The sequence below is a fragment of the Schistocerca serialis genome, chromosome 7, assembly GCF_023864345.2.
Source record: "Schistocerca serialis cubense isolate TAMUIC-IGC-003099 chromosome 7, iqSchSeri2.2, whole genome shotgun sequence".
Taxonomy (NCBI): Eukaryota; Metazoa; Arthropoda; class Insecta; order Orthoptera; family Acrididae; genus Schistocerca; species Schistocerca serialis.
Genome location: NC_064644.1, coordinates 243,302,838 through 243,320,753, shown reverse-complemented (window position 1 = coordinate 243,320,753; position 17,916 = coordinate 243,302,838).

Here is a 17,916-nt window from a genome sequence, read left to right as displayed (position 1 = left end):
TAGGCAAAGAGAACACAAACACCGCTTCCGACTGGTCGTGGCCCTTCTACAGAAGCGTCAAGACCAGCGACCTGGATAGAAGCATCCAATGTATTGTTTCACTTGCATTGGAATCGTTATATTGAAGGACATTTATTATATTGCATGTCACCCTTTGCTTGCGACACATCTATGTATTTCTGAAAGTTAAGTATTGTCATTTATTTTCTGTAATAAAACTCATTAATACGATTTGCTTGAATTTTTGTTTGGCGGTGCGAGAAGCCGGTTGCCTAGACACCCCATCTTCGACAACTAGGCAGGATACAACAAAAACGAATTCCGTATTTCCTTTGTTTGCAAAGTAACAGGCCGAGGCCGGTCGGAGTGGCCGTGCGGTTCTAGGCGCTACAGTCTGGTACCGAGCGACCGCTACGGTCGCAGGTTCGAATCCTGCCTCGGGCATGGATGTGTGTGATGTCCTCGGGTTAGTTAGGTTTAAGAAGTTCTAAGTTCTAGGCGACCGATGACCTCAGAAGTTAAGTCGCATAGTGCTCAGAGCCATTTGACAAGCCGAGATTTACATACCTCTAAATTTCTTGCGGAATATAGAATAATATATGTACAATTTGTAACGACGGCCAGTATAAATTTGCAGACTGTTGCAGGGAGAGAGCTACCTTACGACGATAGAGACTCTTGTTAAGGACAAATAGTAAGTGAAAGTATGTTGGAAATCGTTCTAAGCACGCTACTTTAAATACTGAAGAAATATTCTTTTAATAAGTGAATACAGAACATGAATACAGATGGGAACACATTAGTCAAAGAACTATGGTACGTTGTGAGTAAGAATGAATTCGCCTCAGGCTCCAATTAAGTGATCTTCTATGTTATTATTTCGAGGGCTCCAGACTCATGATCAGGTGTGTCTGATACATATAAATCAAAAATTATGTTTTGTATGCTTATCTTAGGACCATCTATTACTTTCGTCAGTTGTATTGTCAATCTAGGGACCCACAGCACCATTCGGAAATCTTGCGTGGGAGGAAAGACCGTAAATCAACTTTCATGAGAGCTCTAATTTCTTTGATTTTTTTATGGAGGTAATTTCGCGAGATGTATATGAAAGGAAGTAAAATGTTGTCGAACTGTTCTTACAATGCACGTTCTTGGAGTTCCAACAGCAGCCCTCTCCACTGTGTAGCACACTTCTGTCCTAATGACTGCCACTGGAGTTCACTGAGAATCTCCGTAACGCAGCTGCGCGTGCTAAGCGATCTCATGACGAAACGTGCTACCCTTAAGTGATCCTTCCCTATCAGTCCTGTTAATGAGGCAAACACTTCTCACACATGCATCTACATCTACATCTATATTTATTCTCCGCAAGCCACCCAACGGTGTGTGGCGGAGGGCACTTTACGTGCCACTGTCATTACCTCTCTTTCCTGTTCCAGTCGCGTATGGTTAGCGGGATGAACGACTGTCTGAAAGCCTCCGTGCGCGCTCGAATCTCTCTAATTTTACATTCGTGATCTCCTCGGGAGGTATAAGTGGGGGGAAGCAATATATTCGATACCTCATCCAGAAACGCACCCTCTCGAAACCTGGCAAGCAAGCTACACCGCGATGCAGAGCGCCTCTCTTGCAGAGTCTGCCAATTGAGTTTGTTTAACATCTCCGTAACGCTATCACGGTTACCAAATAACCCTGTTACGAAACGCGCCGCTGTTCTTTGGATCCTCTCTATCTCCTCCGTCAACCCGATCTGGTACGGATCCCACCCTGATGAGCAATACTCAAGTATAGGTCGAACGAGTGTTTTGTAAGCCACCTCCTTTGTTGATGGACTACATTTTCTAAGGACTCTCCCAATGAATCTCAACCTGGTACCCGCCTTACCAACAATTAATTTTATATGATCATTCCACTTCAAATCGTTCCGCACGCATACTCCCAGATATTTTACAGAAGTTACTGCTACCAGTGTTTTTTCCGCTATCATATACTCATACAGTAAAGGGTCCTTCTTTCTATGTATTCGCAATACATTACATTTGTCTATGTTAAGGGTCAGTTGCCACTCCCTGCACCAAGTGCCTATCCGCTGCAGATCTTCCTGCATTTCGCTACAATTTTCTAATGCTGCGACTTCTCTGTATACTACAGCATCATCCGCGAAAAGCCGCATGGGACTTCCAACACTATCTACTTGGTCATTTATATATATTGTGAAAAGCAATGGTCCCATAACACTCCCCTGTGGCACGCCAGAGGTTACTTTAACGTCTGTAGACGTCTCTCCATTGATAACAACATGCTGTGTTCTGTTTGCTAAAAACTCTTCAATCCAGCCACACAGCTGGTCTGATATTCCGTAGGCTCGTACTTTGTTTACCAGGCGACAGTATGGAACTGTATCGAACGCCTTCCGGAAGTCAAGAAAAATAGCATCTACCTGGGAGCCTGTATCTAATATTTTCTGGGTCTCATGAACAAATAAAGCGAGTTGGGTCTCACACGATCGCTGTTTCCGGAATCCATGTTGATTCCTACATAGTAGATTCTGGGTTTCCAGAAACGACATGATACTCGAGCAAAATACATGTTCTAAAATTCTACAACAGATCGACGTCAGAGATATAGGTCTATAGTTTTGCGCATCAGCTCGACGACCCTTCTTGAAGACTGGGACTACCTGTGCTCTTTTCCAATCATTTGAAACCTTCCGTTCCTCTAGAGACATGAAGTACACGGCTGTTAGAAGGGGGGCAAGTTCTTTCGCGTACTCTGTGTAGAATCGAATTGGTATCCCGTCAGGTCCAGTGGACTTTCCTCTATTGAATGATTCCAGTTGCTTTTCTATTCCTTGGACACTTATTTCGATGTCAGCCATTTTTTCGTTTGTGCGAGGATTTAGAGAAGGAACTGCAGTGCGGTCTTCCTCTGTGAAACAGCTTTGGAAAAAGGTGTTTAGTATTTCAGCTTTACGCGTGTCATCCTCTGTTTCAATGCCATCATCATCCCGGAGTGTCTGGATATGCTGTTTCGAGCCACTTACTGATTTAACGTAAGACCAGAACTTCCTAGGCTGACTCAGTGAAATACGACATGCTTGGAGATTGTGACAAATGCCCGTGTGCAGACATTACAACTCTTGACCCGTCTGGGACATTACTGTTAATGCAGGAAGGCAGACTGCCACTAGCAGTAAATCATTGTTGCTATATCTGGTACAGTTAGCTGTCCTCTGTGCGTGATTCATCAAGAGATTTTTCGTATACACATACATTACTCTCTTCAGCTTCAAAACGAAGCTGTAGTGTCTCAATTCGTATGTTTTTTATATTAGAGTCTACATACAGCTTCAGAGAAGCTGCAGGTACAAAACATAAGTATGAAAACCCAGAATACTGTGGCATCTCTATTTGCACTCTGTTGGAGGAAAAAGAGGAGCTGCCACATACAGTCGAATAGAATACTATTTATAATAAAGGCTGAACCATCGTCAGAGTGGTTTAAAAGCAGTGACGATGTCTTCGAATTAATTTGTGTTGATTCTGCTTTTGCACAGGCATGATAGCTAATAATGATAGTTTTAATGATTCAAGAAGATTTTCTTGTTGCTTGCAATTTTCACCAACAGAGTACGCGAGTTAAACTGGCCTCTTAAGATAAAAAAATCCTTCTTCCCCAGTCTGGTGATGTTAGGAAAATGTATATGAACACTAAAAATGCATATTCATCGTTGTTTGATGATATCAATGAATGGTACTCAGCTAGCAAAACAAACCGGATTTTCTAAAAAAAGCTGGAAACTTTCCAAGTTAGCAATTCTGGGTCGGCCTTAACACAAGTTTTTAAATTTTCTTTAATGTGAACATAAGCGAAAACTTTGGGGCTGGAACACACAGAAAAATTACCAAACGTGATTACAAAGAATTTGTAAACAGAAAATAACTATGTGAGACATGTGTCATATTACAAAGAATTTGTAAACAGAAAATAACTATGTGAGACATGTGTCATATTATCTTTCCTATTCAGGTGCATTAGGCCTTGCAAACGTTTTATTCCCTAGAAATCTTAAGCATGTTGAAATTTGAAAGGAACAAAGAAAGTTTATCTGTTCATGCGTATAGTATTCAGGGTTATGAGCACCAGAGGAGGAACATAGGAGTGAACAGAAGGCAAAGGAGTTGTTGAGTCTATTAATGCTGCCGGTTGAAAACACAGAATTTATCGTTTCTGCTACACAAAAACGTCCTGAGGCTGGCAACGTAGTAGCATTACGGTTTACCTCCATTCAAGGCAAGTATGTGTACGCTGTTCAAGCTATTTTCAATCTAAATAAAAGTTGACTGCATATTTAGATAGTTGTTCACAATTCAAACCAGTGAACAGTATAACGCCTAAAGCAGAGGAATAGTACCTAAAATTCGACAAATATAGCAGCCAATTAAAGCTGACGTTTGTTATATATGCAGATATCGAATGATTGCTGCAACCTGGTGTTAGTGATGGTATTCAAGTGCGCAAAGAACTTAGTATTGCCTCCTGTGTGCATTGTAGTTATAGTGAGACATGTTGAGGGTTTCAACTGTATTGAGCTATCCACTGTATGAAACAGTTCAGCAAACGGCTGTACCTGATTACTGAGTGTTTGAAAGATTAAGTGTGAAACAAGCAGATGAATGTTAGCCCCGAGAAGGAAGAAGCACTTTGAGCAACAGAGATTTGACACATATTGACCTCTGTGAGGATGCAAATCAGGTTGGCTTTAAATACACGCTGTAACGGTCGTTATCATTAGTTACCTTTGAGATTGGACGTGGTGAGTTGTTGATGTCAGTCAAGAATGCCTTTAAGTCGACAAAGACGTTACTATCAACACCTCACTGACTTTGAAACAGCTAGAGTAATAGGGCTACGAAATTCTAGATGTTATTTCAGTGGTACTGCAGAAAGACTTGACAGAAATGTAACCACTGTACGTGACTGATGGCAGCGGTCATCACTAGAATGTTCGGTCGCAAGAAGACCGGGCTCAGCACGCCCCCCGTAGCACTATCGAGAAGGATGACCTCCGTGCTCGGCTTATGGCTGTGGCGCATCCTACTGTATCTGCAGCAGCAGTTTGAGTAACAGTTGGCACAACGAACTGGTACAAATCGGTTACTTCAAGGGGAATTCCGACCCAGATGCCCTATAGCAAAAGTGCCATTGATCCCAAACGATTTCGTATGACAGCGTAGGAGCACTCTCGTGGTTATCCCATGCACACCAACTGCAAAATTGTACGTCATTCTGATGATGCGACCTGTTGTGCTGCTCGTCATGAACAGCATTCAACAGGGTGTTTTCCAACAGGATAACTCTCGCCCACTTACCACAGTTATAACCCAACACGCTCTACTGAGTGTCGACATGTTGTCTTGGCCTGCTCGATCACCAGATTTCTCTCCAATAGAGCACATACGGAACATTATCGAAGGACACGTCTAAATGGTTCAAATGGCTCTGAGCACTATGGGACTCAACTGCTGAGATCATTAGTCCCCTAGAACTTAGAACTAGTTAATCCTAATTAACCTAAGGACATCACAAACATCCATGCCCGAGGCAGGATTCGGACCTGCGACCGTAGCGGTCTTGCGGTTCCAGACTGCAGCGCCTTTAACCGCACGGCCACTTCGGCCGGCGGACACCTCAAGCGTCATCCACGAACAGCATTAAACGTCCCTGTACTGACCGACCAAGTGCAACAGGCATGGAACTCCGTCCCACAAAATCATATTCAGCACCTGTACAACACAATGCACGCTCATCAGCATGCTTGCATTCGACGTTCTGCTGTCTACACCGATTATTAATGTATCAGCATTTCACATTTGCAATGGATTATCTCGCACTTACATTAATATGAGATCTTACAATGTTAATCACTTAAATATGTCTCCTAGACAAAAGTATTCCCGAAATTTCATTACGCTACGATACTTATTTTGTGTTACTGTGATTTTTTCGATCAGTATAAATCCAGGCCATCTCTCTATGATTGCGACAGATATGAAAATGTACAAAACATTTACTAAATATAGTGCAGTGGTACATGACTGCAACATAAAATTTCAGTTTACTGGTTCCTTCAACTTTCTGGAAAGCTTTCTGGAAAAATACGTCTCATATTTAAAACCTGATGCATTGAAAATAATCAGAAAGTCCTTCCCCAAAAGTGAGTAGTTTAAATTGATTGATAAGAAAGGCTTGTTTCCATACGAGTTTGTAACAAACGAATCCGTTTTACTGGATGTACAGAGGCCGTCAAGTGAAGCGTTCGAAAGCTTTCGGACCGGTGAAACAACTATCAAAGAATATGAACAATAAAAAGTATGGAGGTGTGATGTTTATATGAATGCAAGACAGGAGAGATTACTCTGACCTGTGTTGGAAATACAATGTCTTGTTATTTGTCAATCTCTTTCACAATTTTCACGCATTCTGTCTCAAAACATACGAACTCAATCAAGCTCATTTCCTGGTGTAGCATGGGACGCTTTGCTGTAAAATGCTATTGTAAAACTGCAACCTATTATGGATATAGAACGTTATACTTTGTTGAGTGTGGCGTCATACACAATATTATAGTATTGTTTAGTTTAACGTAGACATGCTGTTACAAACGATAGGTTCATAGGTGACTATAATGAAAATAATATGAAACTTCTTTTTATGTGCCCCGATATCGGTAATCTCTATAGATGAGCAATAATGCAATACCTACCTTTGGATGGCTTCCAGTGGACGGTTATGATATAATAACCATACCAGGTCATTCAGAGATAGTTTACATTTTATACATACCCATGTACTTCACACCCATTGAGAATTATGCCCAAAGGAACGGATACCATCGTCAAGCATCAAAAGGGCAGGAGTTCCAAAGAAGTTGATTACCACATTATATGATATAATATTATGTGATTCACTACAGAAATTAAAAGCAGTCTCTGAATAATAATCTTATTCTAAGAAAAATTAATTAGATATTATCATACCTACTCAATGAAGTATTAATGGTGAGAAATTTGTAAACGCAAAAAGAAGAAAAAAAAGGTTTCGAAAAGAATTTCTTCAGACAAATGACTAACAATGCTTTCTGCAAAACTATGCATAATGTATAAAAATGAATTTTATAAGGCTAGTAACAAGTTGGGGAGGTAGATATTGAGTTGTAGCTGTTATGTAAGACAATCTCAAGTGCTCTGTTGTAACTCAGGAAAATTTTGCTGTTACATATTTCTAAGATTCTTCTTGTAGATTTCCATTATAGATATATGACGAGGACATCTGGGGCAAAAAAATGTTAGTTCATATCACATAGAAACGGACAGCTTACTACGTGATGTAACTATGATATCATTAAAAATGGCATGCACAGGTTTTTTGACAATTCGGGTTACTACAATAATACCGGATGTGACGTCCTGTGCATTATAAAATGAAATTGGGTTTAATGAAACATGAATTTTCAGGACGGGGGACCATATTACAGGATTAATAGGACTAAAAGTATAAAGTACGCTCTCAATCCTGAAAACACAGAGCATAATGTGTGGAGTGAAAAGTGTGAAATACTCTTCAGCAAAAGATTCAAGCATTGATGGTTACTGAGATGGGTGTTAAGTAACGTTGATAAATCGACTATTCAGTATAGAATTTGATCCAAGTTGCATAATATTTCCTCATGGCGTTTGATACAGCCCTCCTAACCCCAGCTATACCATTTTTTTTCATAGCAGCTGTGGGATCTCGACCAAAACGAGAATCATTGTCGTTTTAATTCTGACGTGGTCTGATACACATCCTCCTCCTTGAGCGACGCATAACACGATCTTATCACAAACAACACTGAAAGTGAGAAAGCACTACGCAATCTTTACTTATATACAGAATGTTAACACTTTACTCCTACGCACTTTGTTCAGTCGCTTAAATGCTAATCAGTTGCATATCCAACCATGCATTAACGCTCTACGGCAATTTGAAGTTTGTTGCATGCTGCTTTCATGGTGTTGCAGTTTCAGTCGCCATCAGGGTATAATACTCAAGTATCTTTAGGGGCAACTGCCTCTCAGGAACAAATCACGCCTATACCAAATGTGGTTCGCGTGTTGCCTGTAGGATAACCATAAATCCTTACCTGGCATTTTTCCCATAAGTATCGAATTATCTTAGCTGTGTGCAGCAAAGGCCTAGATCGCGAGTGTTCTCTCAACACGAGGTAAGATGTTGGCTTGCTGGCAAGCGAACTCTAAATCTGAAAAGCGCTCAAGTGCATCATGATGATTGATTGTGACTTCGCCGCTGAGCCTGGTCTACGGTACCAGCAGGAAGAAAGAGAACATTGAGATTAGTTTAGGTGAGCGCGAAAAAGATTGTGCACCTAGAAAGACGAGAAATTTATAAATGGGGCAGTACGTGAAAGCAGGAATCAGAGATGAGGTTCCAGAAGGAATTAACGCTGAAAGACGGTTAGAGAAAGCTGTCTTCTCTCACTAAGTCCAATTAAAATTGGTTTTGATGATTTACTTGAAGCGTGCTAGTGACACGAGTGTCGTTGACGATAGTAGAAAGGATAAAGAAACGTATATGAGATGCTGATGATGTGGTATTAGTAAATGAAAATTAATTAACAATATGTTGAAACCACTGAACAACAGATGTGAGGAATATGGAAATAAGGTAAGTGTGGGGAAAAGTAATGTGGTGGCTTTTACAAGAGAAAGAAGTACATGTGATAATAAGTGAAAAGTTACTAAAAGAAGTACCTAGGATGCCAAATAAACAGTCAGATGACCTGTAATCAAGAAATAAAAATTAAGGATAGGTTTTCTTAAGGAAATGTTTTACAGTGGTCGATTAAATAAACAGTTAAGGAAAAGAATAATGACAAATTTTGTATGTATCGCTGCCGTGTACGGTGCTAAAATATGGACACTGCGGCCAAGAGAGGGGAAATGCTTAGAGGCTTCTGAGATGTGGATCTGAAGAAGAATGGAAGTTTGAAAATAGATAAAATAGGCAATGAGAATTTGTTACACAGAGTGAAAGGCAAAAATTAAATAAAATAGTATCAAGTGTGATCAGAACTACTTATGAAATGTGACTAATTTCAACCGAGATTGTTATAATAAGTATTTTTAAAAAGTTATAGCACATTTATGACGTCTGTCATGACAATATGTCATCCATTACTTACTCTGGATACAATGAAGTGGAGGAGAATAAATTGGCTGGGACACTGGATGAGAAGAGCCTGTATTATAGACGATATACTAGTAGAAATATTGAATGGAAAACAGGGCCACAGACGTGAGACAGTATTGGAGAATCCTTCCCCCCCGCCCCCCCCCCCCACCCCCCCGCTTAGCCAGTAATTGTGTTTCACTGGCTTTTAACAATGAAAATAAAAGTAAATTTAAATCTAATGGTACAGAACACAGGCAGTTTTTTCTTTTAAACTAAGTTCTTCATAGATATTCTGCTGTGACAAAACTGCATTACACTAATCCTTTCAGACACGAATTTTTTGTGGAGGAAGGAAAATTTTTCTTTTTGCTATAATGTTTTTAGATGAGATTTTTAAAATTTTAGATTCAAGAATTATACACAAATATACACCCGTTTTCTAAATTTGCTTCTTACGCTTGGCTAAATACAACTATTTTTGAAATATTCACTGTTGTAATAAATAATCTTATCACTCAATAAGTACCACGCTAAATAACGATAATAATGTTCAGTTACACAGAGGAATATAACTAACCAAGCACTTCCTTGTATTCTATCGGTGACAAGCTGCTGCGCACTGCTACACTGATTTGTTGGTATTTTTATAGTGAAGCCTAACAGTTGGCAGCAGTTGTACATGATGAAAAATGGAACATTCACAAATATGTACATAATGTTTCCAGTGCCGAAAAATACGTCTGTCACAACTAAGAGACAATAAAATTTAATTTACACAATTGTAGCCAGTGGGTCTGAAAGGGCTAAAAGAAGCTACAATCATTTCAATTTAAGGAAATTTCTCATACCGGAAACAACTAGACCTATTGCGTTATTCTAGCTCCAGCAAAAATTTGGTGCCTAACAAAATGGTTGGAAAGAATGGAAATAAAAAAATCTCTAACTTTATTTAGTTTCATAAGGCAATTTTTAATTTCATAAATAACAGTTTCAGCTCCTATGAGGAAAATTTGGACAGCAAAACAAAACAAAGTCATCAAACTTCAGAATCGATTCTTAAACATAAGAAGCTGTTTAACTACATGAATGACGTCATGCGTGAAGGAAACTCACACAAAAATAGTCACATTTTAGGGATCTCTCCATGAAAGTATTTGCAAATTGATAGCATGTTTAAACTTTTTATGTGTGGAACTGAAAATAACAAGACAAATGTGTGTGTGGTACGAAAGAGAAATCTGGCGTTGGACTTTGGTTCAGCTACTAGTGGCAACGCTCGTAAACTGACATGCTCTTCGCTGGAATGGCGACAGAAAAAAATTATTTCCACCAAGCTCTGAGTCACGCGAGATTTATTATTTATCTGTAAATACAATAATAAAAATTTTCTTATTGTATGTTGTTTGGGGATCATAGTTTACTAGTAATGAAAATACACGATAGCAGAAGCAATAACGTTTCAGTAATCGTGAGCTAACTGCAAATGTGAGGTTACGAGACACCACTGAACTCAGTATGAAATATTGTCCAACAGGTATGTTGGAAACGTAAACTATTGTATTAAGTTCCCAGCTGATAGGGCTGAAATTCCACCTAGGACAACATTTTACACTGAAGTCAGTAGCAGTCGATAACAAAATATTCGCAAATATCTCGCAAACTTGTCGTTTGCAAACCGATTTTGCTGGAAAGCTACTGATTCTAATGTCGTACGCTTTCGCCAGCGTTAGTTTTCGTTATAAATTGCGATCTACCATGTAAATAAATTTTGCAGTAGGAGTACCCCAAGCAACCCGCCCAAATCGGCTTCTCAGGCAGCCGCTTGTATGGCTTGAGCCTTAAACAGGCCATGCTGGGAAGAGGACCAGAAGTGAAATAAGATTTGACGACATTAAGATACGAGGGGAGTTAAGTATGTAATGGAACACTTGGGCAGTTTCGGTCGAATTTGTTGTGGGTCATCATGAAATGTCCGCGCTTCAGCCTCTGCATTTTCATGAAGTTCCGATACGTGGCGGAGCTACACGTAACCTTCAAAATGGTGTCTGTTACGGAGGTGCGTTCCAAGCAGAGAGCTGTCACTGAGTTTCTTTTGGTGGAAAACCAGAGCGTCAGAAAATCTTACCCATTTGCCGTGTGCCGGCAGGCCGCACTCAACTGTGACTCCCACAATGTTGGAACGTGCGCAGACTCTCATTCGAGGTGATCGACGAATCGCAATCAAACACCTCGCTACACAACTGGACGCCTCTGTCGGTAGTGCTGAGACAATCATCCACCATTTGGGGTACTCAAAGCTGCGTGCCCGCTGGGTTTCTCTCCACCTAATGAAAGACCAAAAAGAGCAACGGAGGACCATCTGTGCGGAATTGCTTGCGTGTTACAAGGATAATTGTGACAATTTTTTGTTGAACATCGTCACAGGCGATGAAACATGAGCTCATTACATTGAACCGGAAACAAAACGGCTATCCAGGTTAATGGCACCACACCACTTCTCCTATGAAGCAAAGATACAAAGTATCACCGTCAGGCGCTAAAGTCTTGATGACAGTCTTCTGGGACTCTGAAGGGGATACTGTGTTTAATGTCCTCCCTCACGGTTCAACGATAAACTCAGAAGTGTACTGTGCTTCCCTCAGGAAATTAAGAAACTATTTCATCGTTTTGGTCATCACACAAAGTCGAACGAACATCCCCTTCTTCAGTGTCCCAACGAAGTCTGCTCACCCGGGAGCTCGCATAACTTTGATGGGCTGTGTTTCTCATCCAGCCGACAGCCCGGATCTTCGAACTTTCATCTGTTTGATCCAATGAAGGATACACACCGCGGGAAGCAGTACTGGGATGATTGAGAGTTTATTGATGCAGCAGGACGTTGGCTCCAGCGTCGACCATTAGAGTGATACCACGAGCGCATAGAGGTCCTCCCACTAAGGTGGCGTAAGTCCTTCTCATTGAACTGCAATTATCTTCAAAAATAGTTTGTTGTACCCAAAAGAATTGGGTTTAAGCTGGTGTGTTGGAATTCTGAATAATACCAACCTGCTTTTAAAAAAATGTGCTGCATTTCTTATTGAACGTCCCTATTAAATTGCTTGAGCGTTACAAGGCTGATCGTGACAACTTCTGGCCGAACATCGCCACAGGCGAAGAAACATGAGGACACCACTTCGAACAAGAAATAAAACGGCAGTGCATGGAGTGGCGCCACACCACCTCTCCTCCGAAAAAAATGTTAAACGCCGCACTCTCACCTGGTAAAGTCATGGCGGCCGTTTCTGGGGCCGAGGAGGGGCTAATCTGTTCGATGTCCTCCCTCATGCTGTAACGATCAACCCTTATCACGGTATAAGTGTATATGTACGTGTGTGTGTGGGGGGGGGGGGCACTTTACCACGCGATAATTATATATTTTTATTTTTATAATTATATTTTATGATTTTAGTTGGGGTGGCTTTAAATATTGTGGGCTAGCATGAGACTTTTTGTTAACTTATACCGCGATAACACTCGTACGGACATCGGCTGCCCCGAAGTAAGTACGATATAATATTTTTTAAACACAAAGCGCGACTCACCGCCTTCTAATAAATAGTTTGCGTGAGCGCTGCTATTTAGAAAAGAAAATTTGCGTATACTTACGCAAACTGTAATTATTAATATGGGTCTCAGGGGCTACTGGTTATTTATGTTCCAAACTACACAAAGATTAACTGAGATATTGTGGAATGTAATGATTTTCAATATTTCTTGTTCATTATTTGCAAGGCAAAACTGGAGAGAATCTCATCTGCCGTTAGGCGGCCAAAATTAAACAAATGGTTCAAATGGCTCTGAGCACTATGGGACTTAACATCTGTTGTCATCCGTCCCCTAGAACTTAGAACTACCTAAACCTAACTAAACTAAGGACAACACACGCATCCATGCCCAGGCAGGATTCGAACCTGCAACCGTAGCGGTCACGGGGTTCCAAACTGAAGCGCCTAGAAATTGGGCCACACCGGCCGGCTCAAAATGAAACATACTGAACTTATTATGTGCTGTGAATTTTGGTAATTGAAATCTATCACTACTGTCTTTAACTTTGAAATTAATGAAAGATCAAAATTGAGAAGTCCCTTGCATTTACATTTAATAACGTGAATCGTCAGCGTAATGGCCGACTAAATCCTGCTAGGGGTGATGAGCTCCCTTCACTACGAAGTTCTGTAAAAACTTTGTTAATTGTAATTAATGGTTGCGATCATGAGGTGTGACAACTAAGTCAATAATACACACTTTCTAATAACAATTATATATTACTAAATTACAACCAAATTTGCATTAAACGTTATCCAGCGCTACAATGGCGGCCTACCTCTAGACGAAACAAAACAGGAGAGCTTTCAATACAGCAATAGTCTCTGGGTCATGTTCATTTTCATTACACAGATAAAAAGAATGTTCTTTTACTTTTATATCACATCGCCGTTTGTGATTTTTGGTCGTATTATTTAACTTTTTTAATCTTTCTTATATGTCGCGCACACGTACACAGTCTTGAAATAATTTATAATTCACAAGTCGCACAACAAAAACTTCCTTTCCCTTTCTCCAAATGTCCATTTATGTGACGTACCGTCACACTCTGAAGTGAACTGTGCTGCACTCAGTAAACTGAAAAAACGACTTCAGCCTGTTCGCCGCCACAAAAATGCAAGCAAACCTCTCTTCCTCCATGACAATGCAAGGCCTCATACAAGTTTGCATACCAAAGAGGACTTCACAAAACCTCATTGGACTGTTTTTATTCACTCAGCCTGCAGTCCGGATCCCGCACCTTTCAACATCCATCTGTTTGTCGCAAACAAGGATACACTACGCGGAAAGGTGGACGTAGATGAAGGGGAGGATACTGATACAACAAGACTTTAGCTCCAACGTCGACCATACAGGCCCTCCCAGTAAGGTGACTTAAGGCAGTCGCATTAAATGGATATTATGTTGAAAAACAGTGTTTTGTAGCCGAAAGAGTGGCGAATAATATGGTCTATTGGAATCCTGAATAGAAAAAAGTGTTGAGCTTTTTATTGGACTCCCCTCGTAAATCCGTCATATGCAGCTATGAAAGGGTGGTGGAAAACTTGGTTGAATATATCATCATCCGTAGATTACATGGTTTCATTTTGCTGATATCTCGCCCCCCTTACAATTCTCGGAAATCGATATGGTGCAAAATAGCTAGAAGCAAATCGTCAGTTGCTTCCAGAAAGGGTTTTCCTCTCTGTGGCGGGGTAAACGCTGTGAAGAAGCTTCCTTGCGGATGTGTCTGACCAGACTCGATTATGGATGCCTTGCCACCAGCGGAAAGTGCTACATAAGTAACCTGTACCATTCTTCTCTGGCAGACACCTACCATTATCCAAGAAAGGTATTAGCACTTCATTTGTGTCGAGTGCACGAGCCGTCTATGAGGATCCAGAGAATAATTTCGTGAAACGTATATCTAGTACTATCTAATAAGGACAGCCAGTTACGCAGTGTGCCAGACATAGAAGATCTACGCACGCTTCATTAACGACATTTATTTCAAGCAAGCCTACTTTCTGCGTGCTAAGCTGTATGAATGGGGCTGAACTATTTGAAAATAATACAAACCATAAATTTACTTCTTAAATTCTGTGCAAAGTGAAATGTTTGTTGGATGCCTGTGATTTTAAAAATACAATTATTGGTATCAGTTTTGACTATAAGTTACTGCAAGCAATTAAGAGTTTTATTCATGTATTTCATATCAGTAGAAATATTATAGTAATGGTACTGAATGAAAAACACGAAAGAGAATGAGTTCATGCAAAGAATCTTTCAAGATGTGGGTTCGAGAAGGATGGAAGACATGAAAAGGACAGACAAAGCAAGAAACAAGGCTGTGCTACAAAGAACGGAAGAAAAGAAAAGAAACACAGTGGAGACATTTAAGAGGAGGAAAATAAATTGGCTATGACACTGTATAACAATTGACTGCATCATGAAGGATACACTGGAAGAAATCGTGAGATTCTCACGTAGAACAATAAGTGTTCGTAGTCATTTAAACTATGAACAATGTTATATTTTTTAATACAAAACAACCCAATAGCAGTGTCATTATTTATTTTATTGTTGAAGAAGCTTCATCTCAGCTAACTCTTGGTGCACAATCTCTTGCGGGATATTAGCCTATCCTATTCATTTGTTTTCTGTGGGAAGCCTCTTCCAGCATTTGACACATACGCTTTTCATGACAACTGCTCACTCCTCTATGACCTCGACTTAATCAACAGAAAAAAAAGAATGCACGTGATGTTCGACAGTGTTGCAATTGAAAAAACGACCACACAATTACCTTTCCGTGGAAGTGATGTTATTTGTACTCTTTTGTATTTAGTACACGTCCAACTCTGAATCAGGAATTTCAAAGAAAAATTAAAATGTTCTATTTCATTTATTTAGTTGATGCGGAATAATGTGTATTCATTTCCTCTGTTGATTATTAGTGACATGATGCACCTAGCTCTTCAGTTAGAATTCTTTGGGAGATTATTAACAAAAGAATATTAGAGGCTAACAGAAAATTCGTTATATATTTCTACATTTCGCAGTACTTGTTGGAAGAGAGGCTGGTTAACGATAAATTTACAGTCCAGCGAAAAAACCCGAACCATGCAGTAATACTGAAATACTTTTAACACTGTAAAAAAGCTTTCCTCATGCATCGACCTCTCTCAAAATTTAAAGATGGTTATAACAAGTATCTTGGTAGCTACCTAGAAATTTCCTGTTTCTTTTCAGACAAATCAATATACACACATTCCCTCTAGCATTTGTCACAACATGATTCTAGTTTTCGATTTTGGCTTCTTCCTTAGAAATTTTATCCAACTTGGCTAACGTTTATTGAGCGTTTCAATCATCTTTCATTGTAGATGAGATAACAGGAGTCGATTTCCACGAGCTAACAGCACGAAACCTATACAAGAAGGCATGCTCTACTTGGTTTTAAATATATTTCCAAAATAGCTAATCGAAGAAACGGAACTATTTAACCAAAGAACGCAGGAAGTTTAGATGTTGTAATATAGTAAAAGCAGGCTTGGAAACAATTAATTTTCGCAACGAACCGTCCACACGATAAATTAAACGAATAAACAACATGAGTAGCCATAGCGAGTGATTATTTTTTTCGTATTAAACACGAATCATTAACGCTGTAATTTAATTTCCAATTCCTTTTCTAGAAACGTAAATGTAACGTCCAATTCCCATTCGAAAACTGATTTGTATTTGCTTTATTCATATGTACGTAGGGTGACTGTAGCCGTAAACTGAAAGCAATATTGCAAGCCTAGAGGCAGATTTCCTCTTAAAGAGGCACAGATAAGTGGAAACAAAAGACAGCTGTTACAAACGAGCTCTCAGTATCAAGCCGGGAAGCATTCAGCAAGCGTCGGAAGGACGGGCAGCCGCAGATAGCTGGCGTCTGCTGCAGATAAGAGGCTTTGTGCCGGGAGCGTCATTAAAAAGCTATTAGTTAACGCCGGCGCGGTCTGGCAGAAGCCAAACAAAACATTCGCCACTGGTTGCCACCAGGCGTCGCTCATGTTTACGATCCACCACACTTCCACCCCTCATCTAACTTTTTATCAACTGGGAAACGACGAACTTGCTTGTTCTTTGCACTGACTGTTCAACGCTCAAGTGCACAGCGATCATGCTACGCTGACTTGAACAGTTAAAAACTATTCAGAGCGGGTCTCGTTCGGCCCTCTCTTAGCAGGGCGTGATTTTCGTGACGGTAAAGATCAATAACAATTTTTTGTTTTCAGCTTTCTAGTAAAAAATCTTGAAGCCATTCCTGTCTCGAAGTCATGTATGATGATGCTCCGGAATCAACGATTCACCATTCTCGTTGAAATCCGACACAGGGGACGTCCATTAATTACGTGAGCTCAGAATTCGTGAGGGGGGGGGGGGGGGGGGAAGGGGATACTAACAAAAGCTCATCAAATCACCATTAAAGTGGGCAATAACAATCTCACGCCAACTTTTTAATTAAAAGAATATGCATTATTACGACGGATAACATTTTGATTCATAGAATCAAGCCTGAGCACAGACAGTATTAAAGTGCCCACCAGTCTTTGTGGCCTCCTTGGGCTCAATTGAATGCTATACATGAGTTCACGCTCGGGGCGCCTCGGTATGAAACAAGTGCCGCACAAGCGTCAGATTTCATTCGGATTTGTCAGCCAGCGAGTCAGTCGTGATATTCTGCAACGCACATAAAGTGGTTGTTATTGTGTTAATCATGAATTTGTATCAAAACCGTTACAGTGCGTATATAAAGCGGATGCCGACAGTTCGAAATAAACATTTCAGCAAGCAGAATGTCGTGTGTGGAAGAAAGCTTAGCTGAAGTTCACCGAAATGTGTTCTGTTAGTGAGCGTATAAATAAAGAAGCTACGTAAATACACCGTTCAAAGGAAGGTACAAAACAATGCTGTCTTTCGTCTGCAAAGTAGTTAAAGATTCAATCTCGAAATCTAGGGAACACTATGGGAAGTCGTTCAGTTCGTTCCTGTCTCAGCAGTCTCTCACGGTTTACCCCACACAAGCGGACTATTCCCAAATGCTATACGGTTTGTACGCCCGCT